This window comes from Halichoerus grypus, chromosome 3 (assembly GCF_964656455.1).
Source record: "Halichoerus grypus chromosome 3, mHalGry1.hap1.1, whole genome shotgun sequence".
NCBI lineage: Eukaryota > Metazoa > Chordata > Mammalia > Carnivora > Phocidae > Halichoerus > Halichoerus grypus.
In genome coordinates this window covers 130,370,145-130,393,888 of record NC_135714.1, presented here as the reverse complement: position 1 = coordinate 130,393,888, position 23,744 = coordinate 130,370,145, and the positions used below count along the sequence as shown (strand labels likewise).

The 23,744-nt window shown below is 34.6% G+C and overlaps 1 protein-coding gene and 1 long non-coding RNA gene across 5 annotated transcripts in view; one reads left to right on the top strand and one right to left on the bottom strand.

Annotated features, from left to right (window-relative positions):
* The window catches only part of FBXW7 (F-box and WD repeat domain containing 7), a 218,356-nt gene that overhangs the window by 80,541 nt on the left and 114,071 nt on the right, over positions 1–23,744 (top strand). The window lies entirely within an intron of this gene.
* Positions 9,737–11,497, bottom strand: LOC118535417 (uncharacterized). The gene is made up of 3 exons (XR_004917176.2): positions 11,317–11,497; positions 11,141–11,228; positions 9,737–10,674 (listed from the first exon to the last, which is right to left on the bottom strand). It is a non-coding gene; the product is annotated as an uncharacterized LOC118535417 (long non-coding RNA).

The window sequence follows — 23,744 nt, the reverse complement described above, 5'->3', positions numbered from 1 at the left end:
CTTAAAAAAAAAATGTTTGATATCTGGTTGGAACTTAGTAAATGCTTTTTGAATTAGTGAATGAACTCATTATCTGACTGTCCGAGTCTGTTCATTTGTTCTTTTTTATATAATGATTTTAACAATTCACTTATTCTCATGTCACAAAGCCTATAACATCTTTGACCAATTCTTGTCTACACTTGTAAACATTAATTATTATATTTTGGTCCTAAGCTTAACTAATGAGGCAGATGATATTCTGATTTGTAGATGGTAGAAATAGGGATCACAGAGATTGTGATTTACTTATAGTTTCATAGATAGTGGTGGAGTTGAAAATTAAAATTAGGTTTCTGATTACATGTTTCCTGGTTTTCACAGAAAACATTGTTTCTAATGATAAAAGCAGTATGATAGATAAGAAATCACTGTCAGTGTACTATGTGAGTTAAGGGAGAAAAGACTAGAAGAAAGTAGGAGTACTTTAAATTCTTATGTGGTGAGATGAAGGTCCTAATTTGGAGGGAGGAAAGAAAATCAAGGATGTTAGAAGTTTTTCACTAAACATTAATAGAATTTTGAGTTTCTGACATCTGGTAATGATGCAGTCAGGCCAGTGAAGTAGTTGAGTGAATCATCCTTCAGATAACAGTTATAAAATCTGGGTAAAATATTGAAAGAAAAACTTCCAGCTGTTTGAAAGCAGCAGAAAATGACCAAAATGAGGCAGAAGCCAGATAAACCTGCAACTGTGATGTGTAGCTTTCTTGGCTTTGGGTGCATCCCAGCCTCCTGCCGTTCAGTGGCATAGGACAGAAATTAGGCCTAGCCAAGCTATATACTGAGAATATACTGAGGGAAATTCTAGAAGCAAGAGAACCATTGAAGAGGTAAACAAAAACTGATGGAATTTTTCACTAGTCCACTGGCATTGCAAGCAGTTCTAAAGGAAGTTCATTAGTCTGAAGGGAAATGGCACCAGATTACAAGTGCCATCTACTGTAAGGAATCAACATTAAAAAAAGGGTAACTATAACAACTATATACACTTTTATTAATTTAAAAAATTACCTAGGATTAAAGCAAAAACTATGTATTGTTCAGTTTTAAATGTATATGAAAATAATAGCACAAAGTTGAGGTATTTCTGGCTTAATTTATATTTCTCTGATGTTAATATTGAGCATCTTTTTGTGTGTTGGCAATTTGAGAGTCTTCTTTGGTGAAGTATCTGATCTCACAATTTTGAGAATAGACCTATCATACAATATTTAGTATAACATGTCATAATAAGACATTATGACAAATTGACATTAATATTTAGTATTCTAGCTTATGAACATGGTTTATCTTTCATTTAAATTATCTTTTAATTGCTCTCAGTAATGTATGGCAGTTTTTTTTTTTTTAAGGTGATAAGAAATACTGAACTCTATACTAATTAAGCAGTAATTCCTCATTTTCTCCCTCTCCCAGGTCCTGGTAATATCTAATCAACTTTCTGCCTATATGAATTTGCCTATGATAGACATTTCATATAAGTGGAATCATCCAGTATTTGTCTCATGTCTGGCTTTTCACTTGGCATAAAGTTTTCAAAGTTCATCTATGTTGTAGCATGCATTAGAATTTCATTTCTTTTTATGGCTGGATAATATTCCATTCCATTTTGTTTATTTATTCATCTGCTTGTGGATACTTGGGTTGTTTACCCCTTTTGGCTTTTGTGACTAATGCTGCAGTGGACATTGGTGTACACGTATCTGAGTCCTCTTTTCCGTTCTCTTGGGTATGTACCTAGAAATGGAATAGCTGGGTCATGTGGTATAATTCTATGTTTAGCTTTTTGAGAAACTGCCAGACTTTTCCACAGTTGGCTTCACCATTGTGTTTTACTACCACCAATTTACAGGGGTTTCAGTTTCTCCATATCCTCACCAGTGCTTATTTCCTGTTTATAGTACCTTTTTGGGTTAGATTTCTTAGGATTTTCTACATAAACAATCATATGAACAGAGACAGTTTTACCTCTTTTTTGATCTTTTTGTTTTTCTTTCTCTTACCTTTTTATGTTAGATTTCTGCAGTATAATTATGAGTATAAATAAATGAGAGCAGACATTCTTGCCATGTTCCCAGACTTAGGGAGAATATATTTATTTCACTCTTAAATCTGTTGTTAGCCATAGGACTTTCATAGATACCCTTTATCTGGTTGAAGAAGTTCTTTACTCAGTGGTTTTATTTGTCTGTTTTTAATCATTTATGGTATTTGATTTTGTCCCTGGATGCTCTACATTTACTGCCATGATCATTTAGTTTTTTTCTTTTAAGCTATTACTGTGAATTAACACTAAGTATTTTTCATGTTAACTCTATATTCTTAGGAAAACTCCGCTTTGTTAGGACATATTATTTTTATATATTACTGGATTTGATTTGCTAAACTTTTTGTCAAAGCTGAAAGTGTCCTCTTTTCCTCTGTTTTGTATAATACTGGCCAATGTTTGTATGCCAGACTTAAAGTTTATATAAAACTTGGCATATGGTTTTCTTAAATATTTGATAGAATTCACTAGTGAAAATTTTCTTGAAAGAAGGTTTTGGATTTGCTAATTCAATTTTTTCCTTTGGTAGTATTGTTATTTTGTATTTTTCACAATACTTTTCTATTTCATTAAAAAAAATCCTGTTATTGCCTACTATGAAATTGGATAGCCTGGTTTTTTAAAAGTTTAAATCTTTAAATATATCACTTATTTAAGTCTTTTCTGCATTGGATCATTATTTTAAGACCTTTAGTAATAGGAAGGCCAATCTAGGTCACCATTCAGTTTTTGAGACAACTGGTATGATTAGAACTTAAATTTTGATGTTGGGCAGGTTCAAATCCTACTTCTGTTACATACTCTTCTCATTGTGAATTTAGGAATATTCTGATTATATTCTCTGTACTTAGAGATCCATTTCTAATATTCTATTAAGCTTCCTGAAATTTGTTGGTAATGGTCTCCCCCCCCCCCCTTAATATTATGGAAGATTTGAATTCCTGGAACACAATTCTATTTGGTAATAGTGGGTAATTCTTTTAATTTTGCCACTTTTTCTCTTAATTCATTTATGTGATTATTGCCAGGCAAATGTCTGAAAAGACGTTTTAACACAGATTTGAAGGTTTTGTTAAGTATAATTAGCAGGTAACTTTATTGGTTCTGGCAAAAATAAGCTGAATTGGGAATATATTTCACTTAATTTAGGTGTACTGGTATATATTTAGATAGAGATCAATCATTACCATGTATAGTTAAATCATTGCTAGCCATCCCACTGTAGGAATGTGTTCTAGTAATGTCTGGTGTCTCTAGGCATCATGACAGGAATGTGTAAGACTAGAGGGAGTATTACACTGTGAATGTGGATGGAAAATTTCCAATATATCTTTTAGAAATTTCTTATTCAACTACTTAATCTTTATGTATCAGGATTTTCTTGATATAGTGTAACCAAAACAATATAGAAATAAGTTGCTGAAACTGATAAAAACTCAATGATTACATGTTTTTGTACTTATTAGATAGCCTTTTTTTGCTTTATTAATTTTCTTTATGTAAGTAAATATAACTCAGGAAATCTATAACTCATAAAAATTTTACACTAATAATATTGTTCATATGTTTTAAATATTGTAAGATTTCATTTGGAAAGGGTCCAATTAGGGGAAAATTGCTGAAAATCTCTCTTAAATAGTATAAAGTAATAGTATAAAGTAAACATTTTCTGTTTGTTTAGTATTGTTACTTGCCATGGATGACTGGCTACTTTAACTCAGTAAGTGTAGTACTTCTTTATTTATATAGTAATATATAATTATATATAGTATAACCTCAGACTTTGCTCCTGAGGGTTTCTGACTTCTCTGAACCCATTTGTTATAGAAATCAGCAATTCTAGCTCCAAAGTGATTAAAAACCTTATGATAAAATATAAATTCCATAGAATATGTTTTGGAAAGGAAAACAATTTAAAATGTTTTTTGATATAACTATTTTAATAATATATACTTTCTTTTTAAAAGGTAGCATATTATGACCATAGTTTTATTTTGGGATGATTTAGGGTTTCCAGTTTGAATCTCAGTTATTATTAAGTCATTCCATTAGAGAGAGATTATAGTTTAACTCATCCCTGACTTTTAGAAATAGGTCAGCATCCTAGGCCATTTTCCTCCAAGATTCCCTTCTTTCTCATACCCCATAATACCTGTTAAAACCACTATTATCCTCCATTTTATAAACAGGGAAGAAGGTTCTGCCGTTCTCCACCCATACCTATTATTATCCACAAACAGAAGATATTATTAGGGATGTATAAAGCATTACTTTCTATAGTGTGTAGTATAAAGAAAATTGGTGTATTTATTGTAGTATTGGCTATACGTTTTAAAACTATAGTTCCTGCCCTGCCCCTCCACCTGGTTTGCTTCCAAAGCACTGCTTTATGACTATAAGGGCAGTCTGCTTTTGATATAACTCCCCATTGATCACCAGGGTTGATTGACTAAATTGCTATCTATAAAAAGAATCTTGGGAATGACTATTGGGTTTGCTCTTTGCATGATTTTGGCTACTCTTGTAGTTAATTTGCTAGGATACTGTAGTACTGTACTTGCTCTAAAGAGATGGAGTAATGACACCATCTTGCTTATTAGGCAGAAACTAGTATAAAATTAGGCTTTTTGTTTTACTATAGAGTCAGCTTAATTGGAAAAAGTAGAAGTGCTAATGGTTTTGAAAATAGGTTGATTCTGAAGTGTCCCTCTGGCTTGACTATTTTTCTTACAGCATTAGTGGTAGATTGAATGCTCTTTTTTTTTTTTTTTTTTTAAAGATTTTATTTATTTATTTGACAGAGAGAGAGATAGCGAGAGCAGGAACACAAGCAGGGGGAGTGGGAGAGGGAGAAGCAGGCTTCCTGCCGAGCAGGGAGCCCGATGTGGGACTCGATCCCAGGACCCTGGGATCATGACCTGAGCCGAAGGCAGACGCTTAACGACTGAGCCACCCAGGCGCCCGATTGAATGCTCTTTTACCTAGTGAAGTTATGTTGTAATCTGAACTGGCTTTCCATTTTGGCTAGTAATTTAGGGAGAATACTACTTTTCAAGACAGAATTCCTCACTTCTCTTTTGGGACCATTTCACTGCACCTTGGAGTAAATATGCAGAGAGGAAGTAACTAGACTCTAATTTCTATAAGTTTAGATCACACCAGTTGGGAAATTTTTAATTGTGGTTTTCTAGCTATGTTAAGGCTGTATTGGTTTTGCTTTCAGCTAAGCTACAAAATGGGCAAGATTGAATTGCTCATCTATCTCTCAACACATGCTGAAACATTTTTGTGATACACAGAAGCTGACATCACAAACTGAACATAGCTAGGTGGTCCCCTAATTACCCCTCCCTCCTTTCCTTTCCTTTCCTTTGCTTTCCTTTCCTTTCCTTTCCCTCCCCTCTTCTCCCCTCCCCTCCCCTCCCCTCCCCTTTCTTTCTTCTTCCTTTTTCTTTCTTTCTTTCTTTCTTTCTTTCTTTCTTTCTTTCTTTCTTTCTTTCTTTCTTTCTTTCTTTCTTTCTTTTTCTTTCTTTCTCTCTTTCTCTCTTTCTCTCTTTCTTTCTTTTCTCCCCCTCTCCCCCTCTCCTTCGTTTTTACATGATGAGTGCTTTTCCTCAGTTATAAGCAAGTTAATTCTTAATGGAGCTGGTTTGCAAAGAGATGGGACTATGGAAGCAAGTCAACGTAAGATTATTATGCTGCCATTTTTAAATGAGCAAATGGATGTTTATGAGATGATGGCTTGCTTAAGATAATATTGCCTACTGAGAATTGTCTGACCTAGAGCCCAGATGTGTTGTTTTCCTAATAGTGTCTCTGTGCTATGTTGGATCATGTACATCTGGATCATTCTTTTTAGTTGACTAAGTTGATACATTTCTTTTACCTTTTGAAAGTTAAAAATGTCAGAAGGCGAGTCAATAATTTATTAGATAGTCTTTTAGAAGGTGAAAGTAAATGTGCCTTACCACTAGTAAAGTTTATTTTTGACCATTGTATCACTCTTCTTAGAAAGTTTATTTTAAACATCAAATTTTAAAAGTTTCTTGAGTTTTCTCTGTATCTCTCTCCCTCTCTCCATCTCTCCCTCTCTCCCTCTCTCTCTTTTTCAATGGGGTTGGGGGTGACTGGAGTGGTAGAGAAATCCATTGGAAACTGAGTACCACTACCCTTTTCCTTTACCTTCTAACCAGGAAACATCATAGACTATATATACTTATTCTTAAGATACCATGATTACTCAAGTCTTTTTGAAGTTTCCCTTTGAATAAATGGATATGTAAAAGTAATTTGCTGTAAAATCTTTATTTCTGGATTTTCCTTTAAAAAAACTTCTTGAGGGGCACCTGGGTGGCTCAGTCGTTAAGCGTCTGCCTTCGGCTCAGGTCGTGATCCCGGGGTCCTGGGATCGAGCCCCACATCGGGCTCCCTGCTCCGCAGGAAGCCTGCTTCTCCCTCTCTCACCTCCCTTGCTTGTGTTCCCTCTCTCACTGTGTCTCTCTCTGTCAAATATATAAATAAAATCTTTAAAAAAAAAAAAAAACTTCTTGAAAACATATTTTTACACTTATTATTTTGAACTGAAATGGTTATTAAAAACACATATGTTGGTTTTATTTAGATATACTTTTTATTGAAGAAAATTATTTAGAAAGTGGCAGTGCATTGTTAGAATAATTGAATGGGTTGCTTTGGTTAATGGTTATTTATTAGTGTGCTACAACTTAAACATATCTGTGCATTCAGTCTTTATCCTGTTTTTCCACATCTTTTTCTTAGGTTCTAGGACTTTTTGTTTGTTTGTCGGAAAGAGGATATCTAAAATGGTTATCATTACTATATTTTTAACCATTGTAAACTTGAAAATCAGGGCTTAAAGTTAAAACAAAATTTAGTGCTGCTTAAGTGTAGAATTCTTAATTGTATAGTTCCCTCTTCTGTCTTTTCAGAGCTATTGCACCATATTAAATTTTTCAGATTAATTTCAACAAATGTTCAAAAATTACCAGTAGACTTAAATTGCTGTTTGATTCTCTGGAGTTTGAAGGACTCCTGTGTCTGCTACCTGTATCTCGTATTTATGTTGGGGTTGGAATTTGGAATGGGCATTATGAGAAGTTATTTGTGGGAAGTAGGAGAGATTGGGTTACAAAGTAAGTGACACAGTGAAGAAGCATACAGACAATTTCAGAATACAGGACAGCTAATGTGGTTTCTCCACGTCAGTGGCATGAAAAAGAGGGACATGGGGAGTTACTATCAAGTAAAAGAGATAGAAGAAACATAACAGCCACATACAAAGAGTGGTTCTTGTTTGGATTCTTTTTTTTTTTTTTTTTTAAGATTTTTATTTATTTATTTATTTGAAAGAGAGAGAGAGAGAGAGAGAGAGAGTGAACTGGGGGAGGGGCAGAGGGAGAAGCAGACTCCCTGTTGAGTAGGGAGCCCAACGAGGGGCTTGATCCCAGGACCCTGGGATCATGACCTGAGCCAAAGTCAGACACTTAACTGACTGAGCCCACCCAGGCGCCCCTGGGTTCTTTTTAGATCACATTACCTAGAAAAGACATTTTTGAGATGATATTGGAAATTTAAATAATGACTGTTATTAGTTAATACTATGGAAACTGTTAATTTGATGAGTGTGATGTAGTGATTTTGTGATTATATAAAGCAATGGATAAATTATTTAAATATATATGATGTGGGTGGGTGGGAGAGGGAGTGACATTATGTCTAGGATTTACTTTAAAATACCTCAAAGGGGGGCACCTGGGTGGCTCAGTCATTAAGCGTCTGCCTTCGGCTCAGGTCATGATCCCAGGGTCCTGGGATCAAGCCCCGCATCGGGCTCCCTGCTCGGTGGGGAGCCTGCTTCTCCCTCTCCCACTCCCCCTGCTTGTGTTCCCTCTCTCGCTGTGTCTCTCTCTGTCAAATAAATAAAATCTTAAAAAAAAAAAAAAACCCTCAAAAAAAAGACAAAGACAGCAATATTGGTAATATCTTGAATAATTGTTGAATATGGGTGATGAGTAGATATATAGGAATTCATTAGGCTTTTTTCTCTACTTTTATATATAATTGAAAATTTTCATTAAAACAGTTCAGTTTTTGTGTCCACTGACCACATATTTTTGTTGCCACTATTCCTCTCCCAACATTTAGAAAATATTCTTAAATCCTTAAAAAATTTATATATATATTTTTTAATTTATTTATTTGACAGAGAGATAGCACAAGTAGGCAGAGTGGCAGGCAGAGGGAAAGGGAGAAGCAGGCTCTCTGCTGAGCAGGGAGCCCGATGGGGGGCTTGATCCCAGGACCCTGGGATCATGACCTGAGCCAAAGGCAGCCACCCAACCAACTGAGCCACCCAGGCGCCCCCCAAAATTTGTATTTCTAATAAGAGAATGAGTCTTTCCTTAAACATTTCATCCTCCCTGAGATCATGACCCGAGCTGAAGGCAGACGCCCAACGACTGAGCCACCCAGGTGCCCCTCATCCTTCCTTCTTCTTCCCCTCTTCTTCTTTGCAGTTATTACTGTTTGCTGTGGTATTTTTGCTTGTTGCATGTCTTCTCCACCTGGACTATAAGTTCAAAGAAGGCAGGAAGGATTTTTATCTGTTTTTTGCATTGCTTCATTTTCATTACCCTATACCTGTCTAGCACATAGTAGGTGCTTAGTACATCATTGAATGATTGAGTGAGTGGGAACCAGAGCTCTTGAAGGCTAATAAGGATATGGGGTTTGGCCAAGGACAAAACCAAGGAGAACCTCTTTCAAAATTAACCCTGTGGGATTTACAGGGGCAAATGTGGGCTAGCACACAAAAATTTGGGGGGAGATAAGAGGCCTTCTCTTCCCTGTTTGACTGTAAAGCCTTACTGTATCAAACATTCAACTATTCTCAGCAATAGGAATTACTCTAAAGTAATTAAGTTATTGTACTGTAATTTCTCTGTCTTTCATATAGTTTTGAGAGGTTTTTTCCCCCATGATCATCTTTTTATTACTGAATGGCAGTCCCTTCTTGAGATGTATTTTATTTCAAGTTTAGATATTTCTTTTCAGGAAAAAAATTATTTAAAACTAGTGGTTTTATACAGGCATGATGAATTTTAGAAGCTTCTTATGGTTTCTTTTTATATTAAAAATACATAATCTCACATTTCCATTTTCCTAACAACTCATTTTGTCTCTTTTTCAATGTGTATATGTTTACTGGCTAGATTTTAGTATCTTGTTGCATAGACATCATCATTATCAGTTATCTACTACTTAAAAAAATAGTTTTTAACAGTACTATGAAACACAGCCAGTAATAATTACACCCAGTAATTAAGATGACTGAAAGTTAAGTATTAAAAGTGACATTTGTGAAAATTCAAAACATTTTATATTTGCTTTTCTAAAATGAATGTTTTTAGAATCACTGCTTTTAAAATTACTGAAGTCATTTTTATAACCAAAAACTGTAAGCCTTGATATAAGGGAAAAATGTAAGCAAAAACTCTAGTGAGCAAATTCTCATTTTTTTCCTAGTCTTGGTACCCATTTACACTCTTAAAAATCAAGCTCTTAAAGAGCTTTGATTTATTTGGGTTATATATCTCAGCATTTACCCTGTTAGAAAGTAAAACTGAGAAGTTTTGAAACCATTTATTAAATTCACTTAAAAAATAACAGCTAATTACATGTTCACACAATTAACCTATTTTTGGGAAAATCACAATTTTTTGGAAACAAAAAAATTAATGAAAAAGCTGATATTGTTTTACATTTGTATTTCTTTAAATAAAGTCTAGCTGAATGGAAGACAGTTGGATTCTTATATCTGCTTCTGCGTTCAGTCTGTTATGGTACTACATGCCATGTGGTCTGAGGAAAGGTTCAGTGTAAACTCATGAGAGACTGAGAGTGAAAAATAGAAATATCGTCTTAGTATTATGAAAATAATTTTGATCCCACAGACTTCATGTAAAGGCTCAGGGACCCCCAAGGTCCATATTTTGAGAACTGCTGGAATCACTTCTCACTGGGATGCTATATGTGGCAATACACTTATGTATTAAATGAAGGAGTAGTTTTAAATAATGTAGTAGTGTCAGTTTGGTAAGTTTCTGTCTGATACATTTTACTTTAAGGGAACTATTGAAGTTAGCTTGTGCTTACTAATATATAACAATTTGAGCAGTAAGGAATGATGCCGTGACCTACAGGGCTGTATTTGTGGAGTTCATATCTTTTGGACTACCATGTAATTAGAATGGTCACCTTATTTCTTAGAGAAGTGGAAATTCAATAGAAAGGTTAAAATCTTTAAAGCTTTTGGTATTTAGAGTTACTTGCAGTTAAGGGGGAAAGCACACTTTAAAATTCAGTTAGTTTGTTAAAAACAATCATGATGCTTAATTGTCATTAGTGAGCAAATATTAATATTTCCACCACCTTTTATACCTATATTTATAGCTAGACAATTAAAGATAGTTTTTATCTAAATACTGTTATGTTTCTCTTTCTGATAGTTTTTAAAGCTTTATATATCTTTGTTGATTTGCTTTCTTCCTCCATCTGTATGCAACCTAGGAATCAATAGTACATTAAATCAGCTGACATGGAAGGAAAAATAATAGATAATGAGAACAGTCCTTATTGCTTACATTCTATTTTAGTTATAACTGATATAAGATCCAGAGGGTGTTGGTGGAGGGATGAAACATTATACCTCAAGTTACTTCATAAGTAAGCTTCATTTTCGGATCTTCTATTTAATGCTTTTTAAGAAAAATAACATTAATGCTAAGTAGCTAGTAAAATAACCTACTCTCATTAATAGCAATATGCATTTGGTAGGGATTTTTATTGATGCTTGTCTGTAAGAATCTTAGCCACAATGATTTACTTATAGGCTTTTGTTAATTATAAAGCTAATAAAAATCTCAAGTTATTTTGGGCATGTTATCCATTTGTTGACAATGTAAATTATATGTCGTTTTAATGCTTGGTACATTGTTTTTATCTTAGGATGATGTTTTAATTTGTTCATACCTCTCTTAGCTTCCCAGTCTCACACATTTGCTAGGAGGAGTACATCAGCGGCAGTAAGACCTTTTTCCCCAACGTGTCTGACATGCATCTGAAAATGTGACAGAGCAGAGCTTTAGCTAGATTTTAGAAGTTCTTTTGTTAAATCATACAAGAAACTTAAACTGATAGTACTTAACGTTTTTCACATAATGTGTTCTTTTGATGAATAGCTGTATAGCAGCAGCACAGGAAAGCAGAGTTCTTGGCAATACCAGCTCAATTGCATCTGCAGATGAGGATTTAAAATTCTATGCAGCAGATAGTACCTCCAGCAGGCGAGTAAAAGGTTACTGCATTATTCTGCTTGTTTGTTTCCATAGCCTTATCTACAAAAGATTTTTAAAAAAATTCAATGTGAAATGCATGTCTGTTTTTAGACATTTTGGAAATTGATTTAAGTATAACATGAATATCAAAAGGGCAGTGCAAGGTGAAGGAAGAGGCAATGCAATACTGGCTCTTTTTAGCTTTAAATCAAGAAAGAAATTGAGCATGAGGCATACACAAATAAGGAACCTTTCAATGCTACAGAAAACAGGAAGTTTTAAATATACATTTTCATTCAAGGTGTTTCTTTTTTTTTTTTTTTTTTTTTAAAGATTTTATTTATTTGACAGAGATTGCGAGAGCAGGAACACAAGCAGGGGGAGTGAGAGAGGAAGAAGCAGGCTCCCTGCTGAGCAGGGAGCCCGATGCGGGGCTTGATCCCAGGGCTCTGGGATCATGACCTGAGCTGAAGGCAGACGCTTAACGACTGAGCCACCCAGGTGCCCCTCAAGGTGTTTCTTATTACATTTAGTTTTTAGACTATCGTCCTCAAGAAAGGTGCTAACAGAGATTGATAATCATTGATCTATGAATGTTCATTAAGTTATGTTATTTGAAGTATGATTATTTGGGAAGACTATAAAGTATTTGTATTAAGGTGACCCTTTCTTATCCTGGAAATTATAATGTGAATTATAATTACATGGTTTAAATAAATATCTTTACACATTATTGGCAAAAAATAATGCTTAAGTATAAAAGATACTGTAGTATGGCTGACATATCTAATACGATTGCTTATGTTATCAGGGTGGTTTGTGGGTTTTGCATCTATTTAATGAGATGCAAATAACCCAGTGAGAGAAGATTGAATATCAAAACAATCAGGTTTTTGATACCCACCCACCATATTGTCCATACCTATCTGTAGCCACATGCCCTTTTCTTCTCATTAAAACTCTTCTACCATTTATGATAGCAGGGGTCTCCTTGGGTTATCTTGCTTATTTATTCCATCACTGCCTACACCCCTATTTTTGCTGTAGAATTTTTTCCCCCGCTCTGTATTTCTCAAGTTTAAGTACAATATTCAGAGGGAATTTTTTACTTTGCATATCAACCACCGTCCTGCCCTCCCAGCAATACTGAAAGGTTTTTTTCAGCTACTGTCTAAATTTTGTTTTAAAAAATACATACACTTACGTTTTTGTATTTTAGATTGAATAATAAGGTAAAAAACAATTCTGTAAATCTCTAGCATAGAAGTAAAATCAGTAGATTATTCTTACTGTGAGTGTTTGGCAGGCTTCTTGAATCGAGGAGTCATAAAAGGTCAGCGGTTCTGATTGGTAAGTTAAAGAATCCGTCCAGTAATTTGCTCCCTGTTGTTTCTCAAAGCAATGCAGCAGCCGTTCTTTTCCAGATATTGAGCAGTTCTTGAACAGTGTGTGTGGGGACAGGGAGGGGTGGGGCTCATTCCAGTTGGTTGTTGAAATAGTGTACATTTACAGAGGGAACAGGTTGGATAGGCTGAGCTGAAGGAGTAGGCAAACAGATCTAAACTGATGGAGGACAGAAAGAGTGGTTAGTATAATTTTGGGGTATAATATCTCGAGTGTGCTCCTTTGTTAAGTACTTGGGCTTTAATATAAAACAGTTTGAAATATTAAAGCACCTTACCTTATTTCTAAAGAGTAGCCAGGAGACTTCTGTTTTTAATATTGACTTTTTCTTGGTGATGAGTTTGTGTCTGGGTATCTTCTGTAGGGAAGCTGATGTTTTATTCTTTTTTAACAGTGTTTCTTTCAGCCAGAGAGCTGCAGAATGAGGCAGTTAGCCAATTTTGAGTGTATATGGGACATTACCAGTTCTGATTTTTTAAGTTAAGTTCTCATCTAATAAACAAGTCTCAATGTGTGGCTGTGGCTGCAGCATTATTTCTTCTTTAATGAAGAGGTTGAGCCGTTCGACCTGCTGCTCCGATCTGTTCTCTTGTAGCCATACCTCAGACCAGTTGCAGAGATTATCCATCGAATGTCCCAGGCAACCAAAGGTAACTACATAGATTTATTTCAAATAAAAATATACAATTAAAATGGATGCCTTATAACTAGGACCAGATGATTAAAAATAAAAGACCAATTAAAGATGTTCTTAGCAGTTTTCTTGACCTTGCAGTAGCTATCCAATATCATTTTGTCATCATCAGATTGTGTAGCAATGGAAATGCTCTGCAGTAATTGATTTTGTAATAGGATCAGGTGATTTACTAGCTGCACTGACAACCACTTGCTTGCTTGCTCTGAGCTGTGGAGCACTCTAATGGATGTTGTGATTGCAGCCTGGAGTTGATGTGAGGCTGCTAGCCACTTAAAGCAGCAGTGCTTATTTTTAAAATTAGAATAGTAAGTTTAAAAAAAATTTTTCTTTGCTTTAAGTTTTGGGTAGCCTCAGTAATTTTATAGTTAATTCGAGTGCCCCCATGAAATTTTAGAGATTATACGCTATTTCATTCATCAGTTCATAAAAAGTTCATTGGTACTAGTAGCCTTGAGTATAAGGAAATGTAAACTCTCTGCTCCCTATGCCTACCTCAGCATCACCATATGTATTGACATACTCTGGTATTGATCATGAGAGCATCTCTAAAATATAGGATTTGTGTTAACTATCCTGTGTCATCTAAATGAAACAATATTCTTAATGTTTGTAAATGTTCTCAGTTTCAAACTCTAGCTGTAATTACAGTAGTGGTATTATGGTAAATTCTTGTACTAGTGAGTTGTGTTAGAGTTGTTTTGTATCCTTTTTTGGTATTCTGCTCTTTTAGTGGTTTCATAGGTGTAACGACGTTTTCGGAAGTCTGAGTTGAACCAATTTTAAAGGATATTGATGAAAACATATAGTTAGCTATTTTAAAGTAATGTTTAAGAATATAGCAAATGAAAAACTTAACATCCAAGATTATGAACTTTCAGTGATTGCATTTTACTAATTGTTTTCATCTTTCTTCTATACCTTTTAAACAAATACTTCATTACAAATATAGAAGGGTAGGACTAAAGCTTAAAGCAGAATAGAACTGCTATTGCAGAAAGAACAGTGAGACTCAGGTACCCATGACTTTGCCTACTTTAAAGTTTGGCTTGGGGCTTTGCATAGGAAAGAAAATGATCTCCCCTCTCTCCCTTTCTCACCAACTCCTCTACCTCACTATCTAGTACGTAAAGTGTTTTGTACAGAACATAACATATTAAAAACACTGAGTTCTCTGTTCTTCCCTAATTTATGTTCTTTAACCATGTTTATGTTCTTGCCATGATAGAGATACCTTTTCTTTCAGTCACACCCAAAAACATTTACAGTGATTAAATAATGTTAATAATTTGCTATAGAAGGAATAGAGCATGAAGTTGCCATTATATATGGTATTCAAACCATCATGTGAAGAGAGCTTTTCCTTCTCATGTACTTAAAGACTTGCCCTTAGTGTTTCTTGGAAGATGTAAATATTACCAATATCATTCTGCATTTTATTCTGAATTCAGATACTTAAAACATTAACTATGGAAGACTGTAATATAACTTAAAAACTAGTGTTTGTAATCTTTTATTCAATAGGTAATAAGTCAAAAGTTTGTTACACCAGCCCCCCCACCACCCTCCCACCCCCTGGCAAAGAAAAGAAAAACAACCTTCTGTGAACACTGGTAACATGAACATAAGGATGTTCATATCATTTGAGATTTGGTAAAGGATGTGTCTAAATTTCATATATATTGAAATGTTAAATGGTGGATTAACAACAAATTAATCATTGATATAAGTATCACTGGAGTGGTGTACATGAAAGCTTTTTTCAATGTGTTGAGTGAATAGGAGGAAAGGAAGTATCGAAAGTGTTATCAGTGTTTTTTAAGATTTATTTATTTATTTGAGGGAGAGAGAGAGTGTGTTCCAAGCATACTGCACCCTGAGCATGGAGCCCAATGCAGGGCTCGATCTCACAACCCTGAGATCACAACCTGAGTCGAAACCAAGAGTCAGACGCTTAACTGACTCCACCACCTAGGTGCCCCAGTGGTTTGCTTTTAAGATTATGGCTTAATAAGAATAATATCTACCATGTTTTGATTATCAGCAAATGACAAATATTGGATGGTTTATGTTTGTTATCTCTTTTAATTCTTACCTAAAACCTGTTCATTACGTATAAGCTTCATTTTAGAATTGAGACCGTATAAGCTTACCTGAAATCATATTAAGTAGCAGGCAGATCTGGGTTTTTACTTCAGTAATTCTTACTTCAAAACCCTTGTTCTTATCTTTGATATTATCCAGGTCCATCTGAAATGTGTGTATGTGTTCATAAATGGGAAACAAGGAAAACTGTAGTATAATTCAGACTGTCAAAGAGTGGAACAAAATAGATAATGAATAATTATTTATTGTTTTTATTCAGTCACTTTTTATCCTCTCATCTGGATAGTACATGTATGATTTCTGACATTTACTGATAGCCTGCTAATAGCTAGTTTCTTGTGCAAATCACTGGAAATCCTAAGAAGGAAAAGCCCAAAATTGCCTTCTGGGAGTTTACAGTCCTAATGGGAAAGGCAGACAACAAGAGTTTAATAAGGTATTTCAGAACATAGATATGGAATAGAAGCTGTTGGAGCATAAAGTTGTTAATTAATTCTGCTTGAGGGTAGTGGTAAGAGGTACTTGGGAACCTACCTTAGAAGAAATGAATGTAGAAGGAGCCACAGATTTTATTCTTGTCATAGGTCCTGGGAATGTGAGTATTAATATTAATAAGCACTCCCCCCCCCCCCCCGTAAGTGTTCTTTAATCCCATTGAAGATGGAGAATCATCACTACAGGTGGCAGTTGAAACAATGAGAGTACATATAGTAGCTTGAACAGAGTATGTAGAATGAGAAAGGAGAAGTCAGAAACCTAAAAGCAGTAGCATTTTAGCAAAAAGAGGGTAAGGCCTGAGAGAAGGAGAGTTTCATAGTTACTGAACTGCAATATGAATTAGGCAATGGAAGAGCCCAGAAAAGAAAAGTAGGAATTGCAAAGGGAATGCATCAAAGGAGAAACAGGTTGTAAAAGTGAATTGGGTCAAAAAGGCCATAGATTTTATTCCTGGATTTCCTAGAAATTATCCCCATGTTCTTTGCCAGTTAAAATCATTACTCTGGGCTTTATAGTAAAATTTGTCCTGTCTCTTTAAATCAGAACTACATGTTTATCATGTACAAATTGACATGAGTAGTTATGGTCTGGCACCTATAGGGGTTTATAGAAAGTAGTCTGTAATGGCATTGTCAGTGGATCAAGATGCTGTTAGATTAATGTAACAGTTATAATTTACATATAATAAGTGATACCTTTTAGTATCTAGGGATACGATTGGACATGACTTAGATTTTGTGGGAATAATCAAGAAAATAACAAGTTATTTCAAGCTGGAAGAAGAAAGTGATAGAAAAGGTACATGACATATATATCCTGTTTCTTTCATGCTTCCACATTTATAAGTTTCTTAATTTTATATATATATATATATATATATATATTTTTTTTTTTTTTTTACCAGTATATTTAAGTTATAAACATATACAGTCACAGACTTTGGAGGAAAAGTCTCAGAATTCTGACTGAGATTATAGTATGTAGGAAGAAAATGTTATTCTTTACCCTGAGATTAATAGTAAATAAAAATCATAGTGTTTACCTTTTGAAGATAATGTTTAAGAAACAGATTAGTTTAGCGTTGCCTGGGTGGCTCAGTTGGTTAAGCATAGAACTCTTTATTTTGGCTCAGGTTATGATCTCAGGGTCATGAAATGAAGCCCCTGTTGGGCTCTCTGCTGGGAGTTGAGCCTGCTTAAGATTCTCTCCCTCTCCCTCTGCCGCTCTCCCCTGCCATGTGGGCATGCACTCTCCCTCTCTCAATAAAAAAATGAAACAGATTACTTTAATTTCTAAATGAAAAACTAAACATAGGAAAAGGTTTGCAACATATTATGCCTATGTCTCTATATAGGAAGGAAGTTAATTCCTAAATTTTGGAGTTGACTAGTTGTTGAAAGTCATAGCAGTCCATCTTCTAAAGAGTGCCTTTTTAAAAAAAGATTTATTTATTTGAGAGAGAGAGAGCTGAGAGTGCGTTTGTGCATTTGCGCACCGGGTGGGGAGTGGAGGGGCAAAAGAATCCCAAGCACACTGCCCACTGAGCTTTGGAGTCCTACACAGGGCCTGACCTCACAACCTTGAGACCATGACCTGAACTGAAATCAAGAGTCTGATGCTCAACTAATTGAGCCACCCAGGTGCCCAAGGAGTGCCTTTTAAAATTCATTTCTTAGAATAATATCTGGGATAGTTTTTAGATACAGTTTGGCATATCAAAGACATCCTAGATTATTGAGAAATAAAGGTGAGAAATCATTACCTTTGCTCATTACATATTTTATGATACTGACTTTTGTTTCCTCTATTTTCATTCTATGACTAGAGCTATTGAAGAGTGAATTGAAAAGAAAACTGAATTTTATTTTTTTTTCAAATCTATATAGTTGAAGTGACTCCCTTCCTATTTATAAGGCTTCACATTGTTTTGCATCCAAAAACTTAATGCATATACTGTGATTGTTCATGGAAGGGGAAGCAAGGATGAGATTAAAGAAATTGAACCTTTAAGCTGGAGGGGGATGAGCAAGTTTCTGGAGGAAGTGTAGGGGTATACAAAATCAGAAGGACTGGTTGTATTAGTCTTGAAAATGATAGTGATCACTTTTTTTTCTTCAGAGTCAGAAGAGAAGAAAGGGGCAAAGGAACAAAACCATTCGGTATGAGATGTTGAAAATTGACAAGAGCACAGCTCTGAAAGCTTCAGTGTTCTCAATAAGCATAGTAAAATGCTCATTTAGCAGTATAAATTCTAGTTGTTTAGTAAACATTTTATGTAGGACAGTTTAGTTTTGATACTTCTTTTTGATCACAGTGGAAAATGTTCTTGTTTTTTTTTTTTTTTTTTTTTTTGAGTAGGAAAGATAATTTTGCTACTTATATCTTAAAAACTTTGCATAGAGGAATATGTTCCATAGTGAAAGTTTTTGAAAGCAAATCATCTAAACTTAGAGCAATTATTGACCTTTTGATAATCCCTGAGCCATAATTTGATTCAGAGTGTTACAGCAATAAATATGAAATGGCAGAAAGACTAGAAGGTGGTATGAATGGTCAAGGTCCAACTGACATTTAGTATAAAGTAGATAGGATATGATTTAGGGTGGTGGGGGGGATGCTTAGATTGCATTGGTTTACCAGATTGGTATACTTGTTCTGTTCAAGATACCATTTTCTTCCCCTTTCCACTAACTCTTATACCTTTTCCTCCCATTTTTAAAGTGGTAAGCATGTTCTCCTCTTTCTAATTTAAGTGATTTGATCCTTCAGGATGCATCTATTTCAGAACATCATAAAAAGTACATTGAAATTCCTAATGTACCAAGTGTCTATTGATCAATGAATGGATAAGATGTGGTATAGGGGCGCCTGGGTGGCTCAGTCGGTTAAACGTCTGCCTTCGGCTCAGGTCATGATCCCAGCGTCCTGGGATAGAGCCCCATATCGGGCTCTGTGCTCAGCAGGGAGCCTGCTTCTCCCTCTCCCTCTGCCTGCCTGTCTGCCTACTTGTGATCTCTCTCTCTCTCTCTGTGTCAAATAAATAAATAAAATCTTTAAAAAAAGTGATATATTTATACAATGGAATATTACTCAGCTGCAAAAAAGAATGCAATCTTGCCATTTGCAACAACATGGTATGATCTAGAGGGTATACTGCTAAGTGAAATAAGTCAGAGAAAGACAAATATTATGTGATTTCGTTCATATGTAGAATTTAAGAAACAAAACAAATGAACAAAATAAAAGGGACAGACAAAAAACCAGACTCTTTTAACTGTAGAGAACAAACTGGTAGTTACCAGAGGGGAGGTAGGTGGGGGGTTGGGTGAAATAGGTGAAGGGGATTAAGAGTATGCTTATCTTGTTGACCACTGAGCAATCTATGGAATTGTTGAATCACTATATTGTATACCTGAAATTAATATAACACTGTATGTTAACTACACTGGAATTAAAATAAAATTTTAAAAATATTCTTAATGTAAAACAAAACGTCAGTTAAAAAAATTTAAGAGCTTTTGATTTTTAATAACTTATTACCAGAATTAAATTTTGGTTAGGATTTGGCATTCTTAAATTGCTAGAAATGTTTTAGACACATGTTGCAGACAGATATTTAAATGCTAACGTCAGTTTTTGTTGTTCAACTTAGTAAAGAAATGTTCTCTTTGATCAACAAGGTGGGCATATATTGTTTTCTCCTTAATACTTTGACAGTTTCATAAAGAAAATAATTCAAGTGTGTGTGTTGTGCTGTAAACTGAAAAGATCACTCCTAAGGGAGAAACCTGTATTATTATTATAATGAATGTCATCCTCCTTGTGACATTATTATAAAATTGAAAAAACTGACTCAAAATATTATTTTTAATACATAGTATGGGTGGCGCCTGGGTGGCTCGGTTGTTAAGCGTCTGCCTTCGGCTCAGGTCATGATCCCAGGGTCCTGGGATCGAGCCCCGCATCGGGCTCCCTGCTCCACGGGAAGCCTGCTTCTCCCTCTCCCACTCCCCCCGCTTGTGTTCCCTCTCTCACTGTGTCTCTCTCTGTCAAATAAATAAACAAAATCTTTAAAAAAAAAAAAAATACATAGTATGTACTAGAATTTTAATTTAATTTAGCATAATTTTTGAGGTCTTCTACCTTTGAGTATTTTAAAATGTTATTACTAATTTGTATTCATTGCAGATATTTAACTCCAACCCTTTATTAGTGTTATTTAAAGCAGAAATAAAAATGGGCAATATTTTGATCTGACAAAGTAATTCTTAAACTGTTTAGTAGCAATAAAGTGTAACCTGTCAGTGCAAATTGGTTTTATCCCATAACAGCAAATACTGAAGTTAGGCTTGGTCTAAATAAAGCAAGTGGTGAAACTGGGATTCTTTAAATACCATAATACAGGCAGTTCTGTTATAAAGCAATATATGTACCTCTGGAAAAAAACTAGACTTCTGCAAAATTAGACCCTAAAAATAGAGACAAGCCTCTCAGAAACCTATGCAACTTTGTAATCTGTGTACTAACAAAACTGGTAACAATTCTGATAAAAAATAATACAGCTGAAGATTTACCTGATGTCAGTTACTTAATTCTGAGTCCTAGAATTTATGCCTTCGCCTTTGAGATACAGGTCCATGAGAGCATTCAATTTCACTTAAGATAAATGGTCAAAATTAAAATTCTGACCCAGGATGTAGACTTTTTTTTATCAGTCCTCTTTACTGCCCTCCCCTCCCCTTTTTTTAAGGGAAAAAAGGGGGGGGGGGATACTTCCATGGCTTCTGTATCTGTACTCTTAGAGTTGTGGGAAGCCTTGCAGTTCTTGAAGCCATTAACCAGCCTCTACTTGCCCTCTTCTACAAGAGTTTTAGTTTTAGGTTTGTTTTTTTTTTTTTTTCTCTTAAGGTCATCATATATTGCTAAAGCTCTCTCTGTGAGAAAGCTCATCTCTAATGACTCTAAAACATTACTGTGTTGGAGAAAATTCTTTGTGGGCCAATGTGACTTTCCCATTATACTGACCTCATCCCCTAATGATGAACAAATGAATGAATTTCCGCTACAGAAATGCGTTTTGTAGAAAAGTAGACTATAGTCTCTAGTCCCATTGTTTTGTCATTAATGCTTCATGTATTGAATTTGTACTTGTGTACATACATGTTTATATTTTTTTTCCCTGTGCTATTAGTAAGTGCAAAGCATTTCTGCCACGTAGGGAAGGGAGTAATGTGATGGAATGGCTTTATCAATAGAGTACTGTTTGTCCCTTACACTTGTATAGCTTTTTGTTTTAAAATAGGCCATGTAGATTATGTTATCTTTTTGTCAGAATTATTCTATATTCTTTCAGGGATCATTTCTATAGTTTGTTATTCTATATTCTGAATAGTTTAGGTATTAATTTAGGCATTATCATTACCATGTGGTAAAGAAAGGAAACTTTGAGTGAAGCGGACTTGTGGTTGAATCACATTTAGGGGACTGAGTTTGGGTTATGTGAGACTAATACTAATTACCTGGTAAGATTCTTTTGAAGATTAAGAAATATATATAAAACATCTAGTGCAGTGATTGGCAATAGCTGATACTCAACAAATGTTACTTCCTTTTTTAGTAATGAAACTTGAGACTGCAAGATTAAGTGACTTGCCCAAGGTTACCTCTGTATGTAGCAAAAGTCAGATTCACTGAAAACCGTAATTCCAATCTTTAGTTTTATATGGAGAAAAGCAAAAGCGAAACAAAACCCATTTATAGGTTCAGAAATAGAGCTATAAAGATATATACACATACTCATGGGTACACACACACATGCAGATTCTCCTGATTTAAGGTTTATTCTTACCTTAATTGATGAATATGTTTCACTTGTTCATATTCTTTTCTACTCAGATACTGATATAGTGATGATAAAACATTGGTAGGGAAGCTCTTTGCTCGATAATAAGTTTTTGCTCTAATTAGAGTCGTGCTGCTTTCAAGTGAAGGGTGCTGTGCTTAAGGTTGTGTCAGCAGTTTAATTCTTGCCGGTTTGCACTTTTCTAGCAGACGATAAAACGTTTCCCCAGCTAAGTGATAGTACTTAGGCATTGGCAAATTCATTGTTTATTTTATAAAAAAACATGGCGTCTCCTCCAGTCAAAATAAAATATACCAGGTTGCTTGTCTTATACTACTGCATTATGTTGATGAAATTAGTTTTTCTTTAGCGTAGCTTATAAATGAATATGAAATTAACTTGGTTAATACAAAATTAACCCCTTTCTATTTGTTTTTCAGTAAAATTTCTAATTTTCCAGTGGTTATTATCCACCTACTTATAGATAAAAATATAGCAACAGATTATTTTCTTTTTCCCAGCTTGCTACCTCTTTGTGTAAGAAAGGACTATCTTCAGTATTTCTGTAACTGAGATTTATTTATATTACCTGCTGTTTTTTACCTCACACTAAGTTTTGCAGTAATGTTAGAGACTGTGCATGGGATTTTATGGAAGATGTGTTGTATGAGTTTGTAGTGGTTGTAATTATGTTCTTTTATGTTTTGAAATTTTAAGAATCAGAACTCAGGATTTGACATTGCAAGGTGTCTGGCTTCCATTAAGTTTTTGAACTGTTACTTACAAATATTGAGATTAGATATCCAAATTTGCATGTAGTAAGTGATTACTTTTGGAATCATTTTATATACTAAGACATATTTCTGCTTAGTAAATATGTTTGATCAAATCTGAGAAGCTTGGGGTACATAATTATTTTAACTACTAGAAAAGAAAAAAATACTGCTATTTAAATGATGGCATGCCATCAATTTCTGAGAAGCTAAAATATGAAGAAAATGTGTGCCTGTTAGAATCTATGAAATATTGTAGGTGCATATTCAGATTTTAGGACTCTTCTTTTGGCAGGGAACAAATTTTGTGTTGCTAGTTGTTGAGGACCCTACTTAAATTCTGCACCAATTCTTTTTGTTCATTCATTTGTTCCTTCCATTAGTATTTATTGTCTTTCATGTGCAGAGCTGTGTTCTGTTTCTGGTTACATAAGACTTCTTCCTTCTTGGAACTTTTATGTATCCAGAGCATAACACAAAATCAAGTAATTTTTTGATAATACGAAGTACTAACTTATATCCAACTAGTCTTCAAGCTTTCTTAAGGGTATGATTGTTGTTTTTGTACATGTCATGTATCTGCTTCATTGCTTAGCATATAGTTGGTAATTCATTGTAATTTCTTGATTAAACTTTGTTTAGAATGGTAGGAAAAAGTAGAGCATATACCTCAAAAGAATGTCTATATAACTATGTTTTAATGTAATCAGGAGTTTCAAATTTCGGAAAAATGTGATTGGACTTTGTAACTCTAAAATGAGACACCAAAAATTTCCTCAAATTACTGATTGAAATTGAGGTGACTTTTTAAGAAATAAGGTGATTATGGCTTAGTATTTTTTCACACACACATACTTAATTTTTAAAGAGAAATTAAAGTCTTATATTTATATAGTAAAAGTGATATCCTAGCACCTTATAGTTTGAATTTTTATGGCCTCTTTGGCATTATAAGAAATCCAGAAAAGCCAAGTGATCTGGC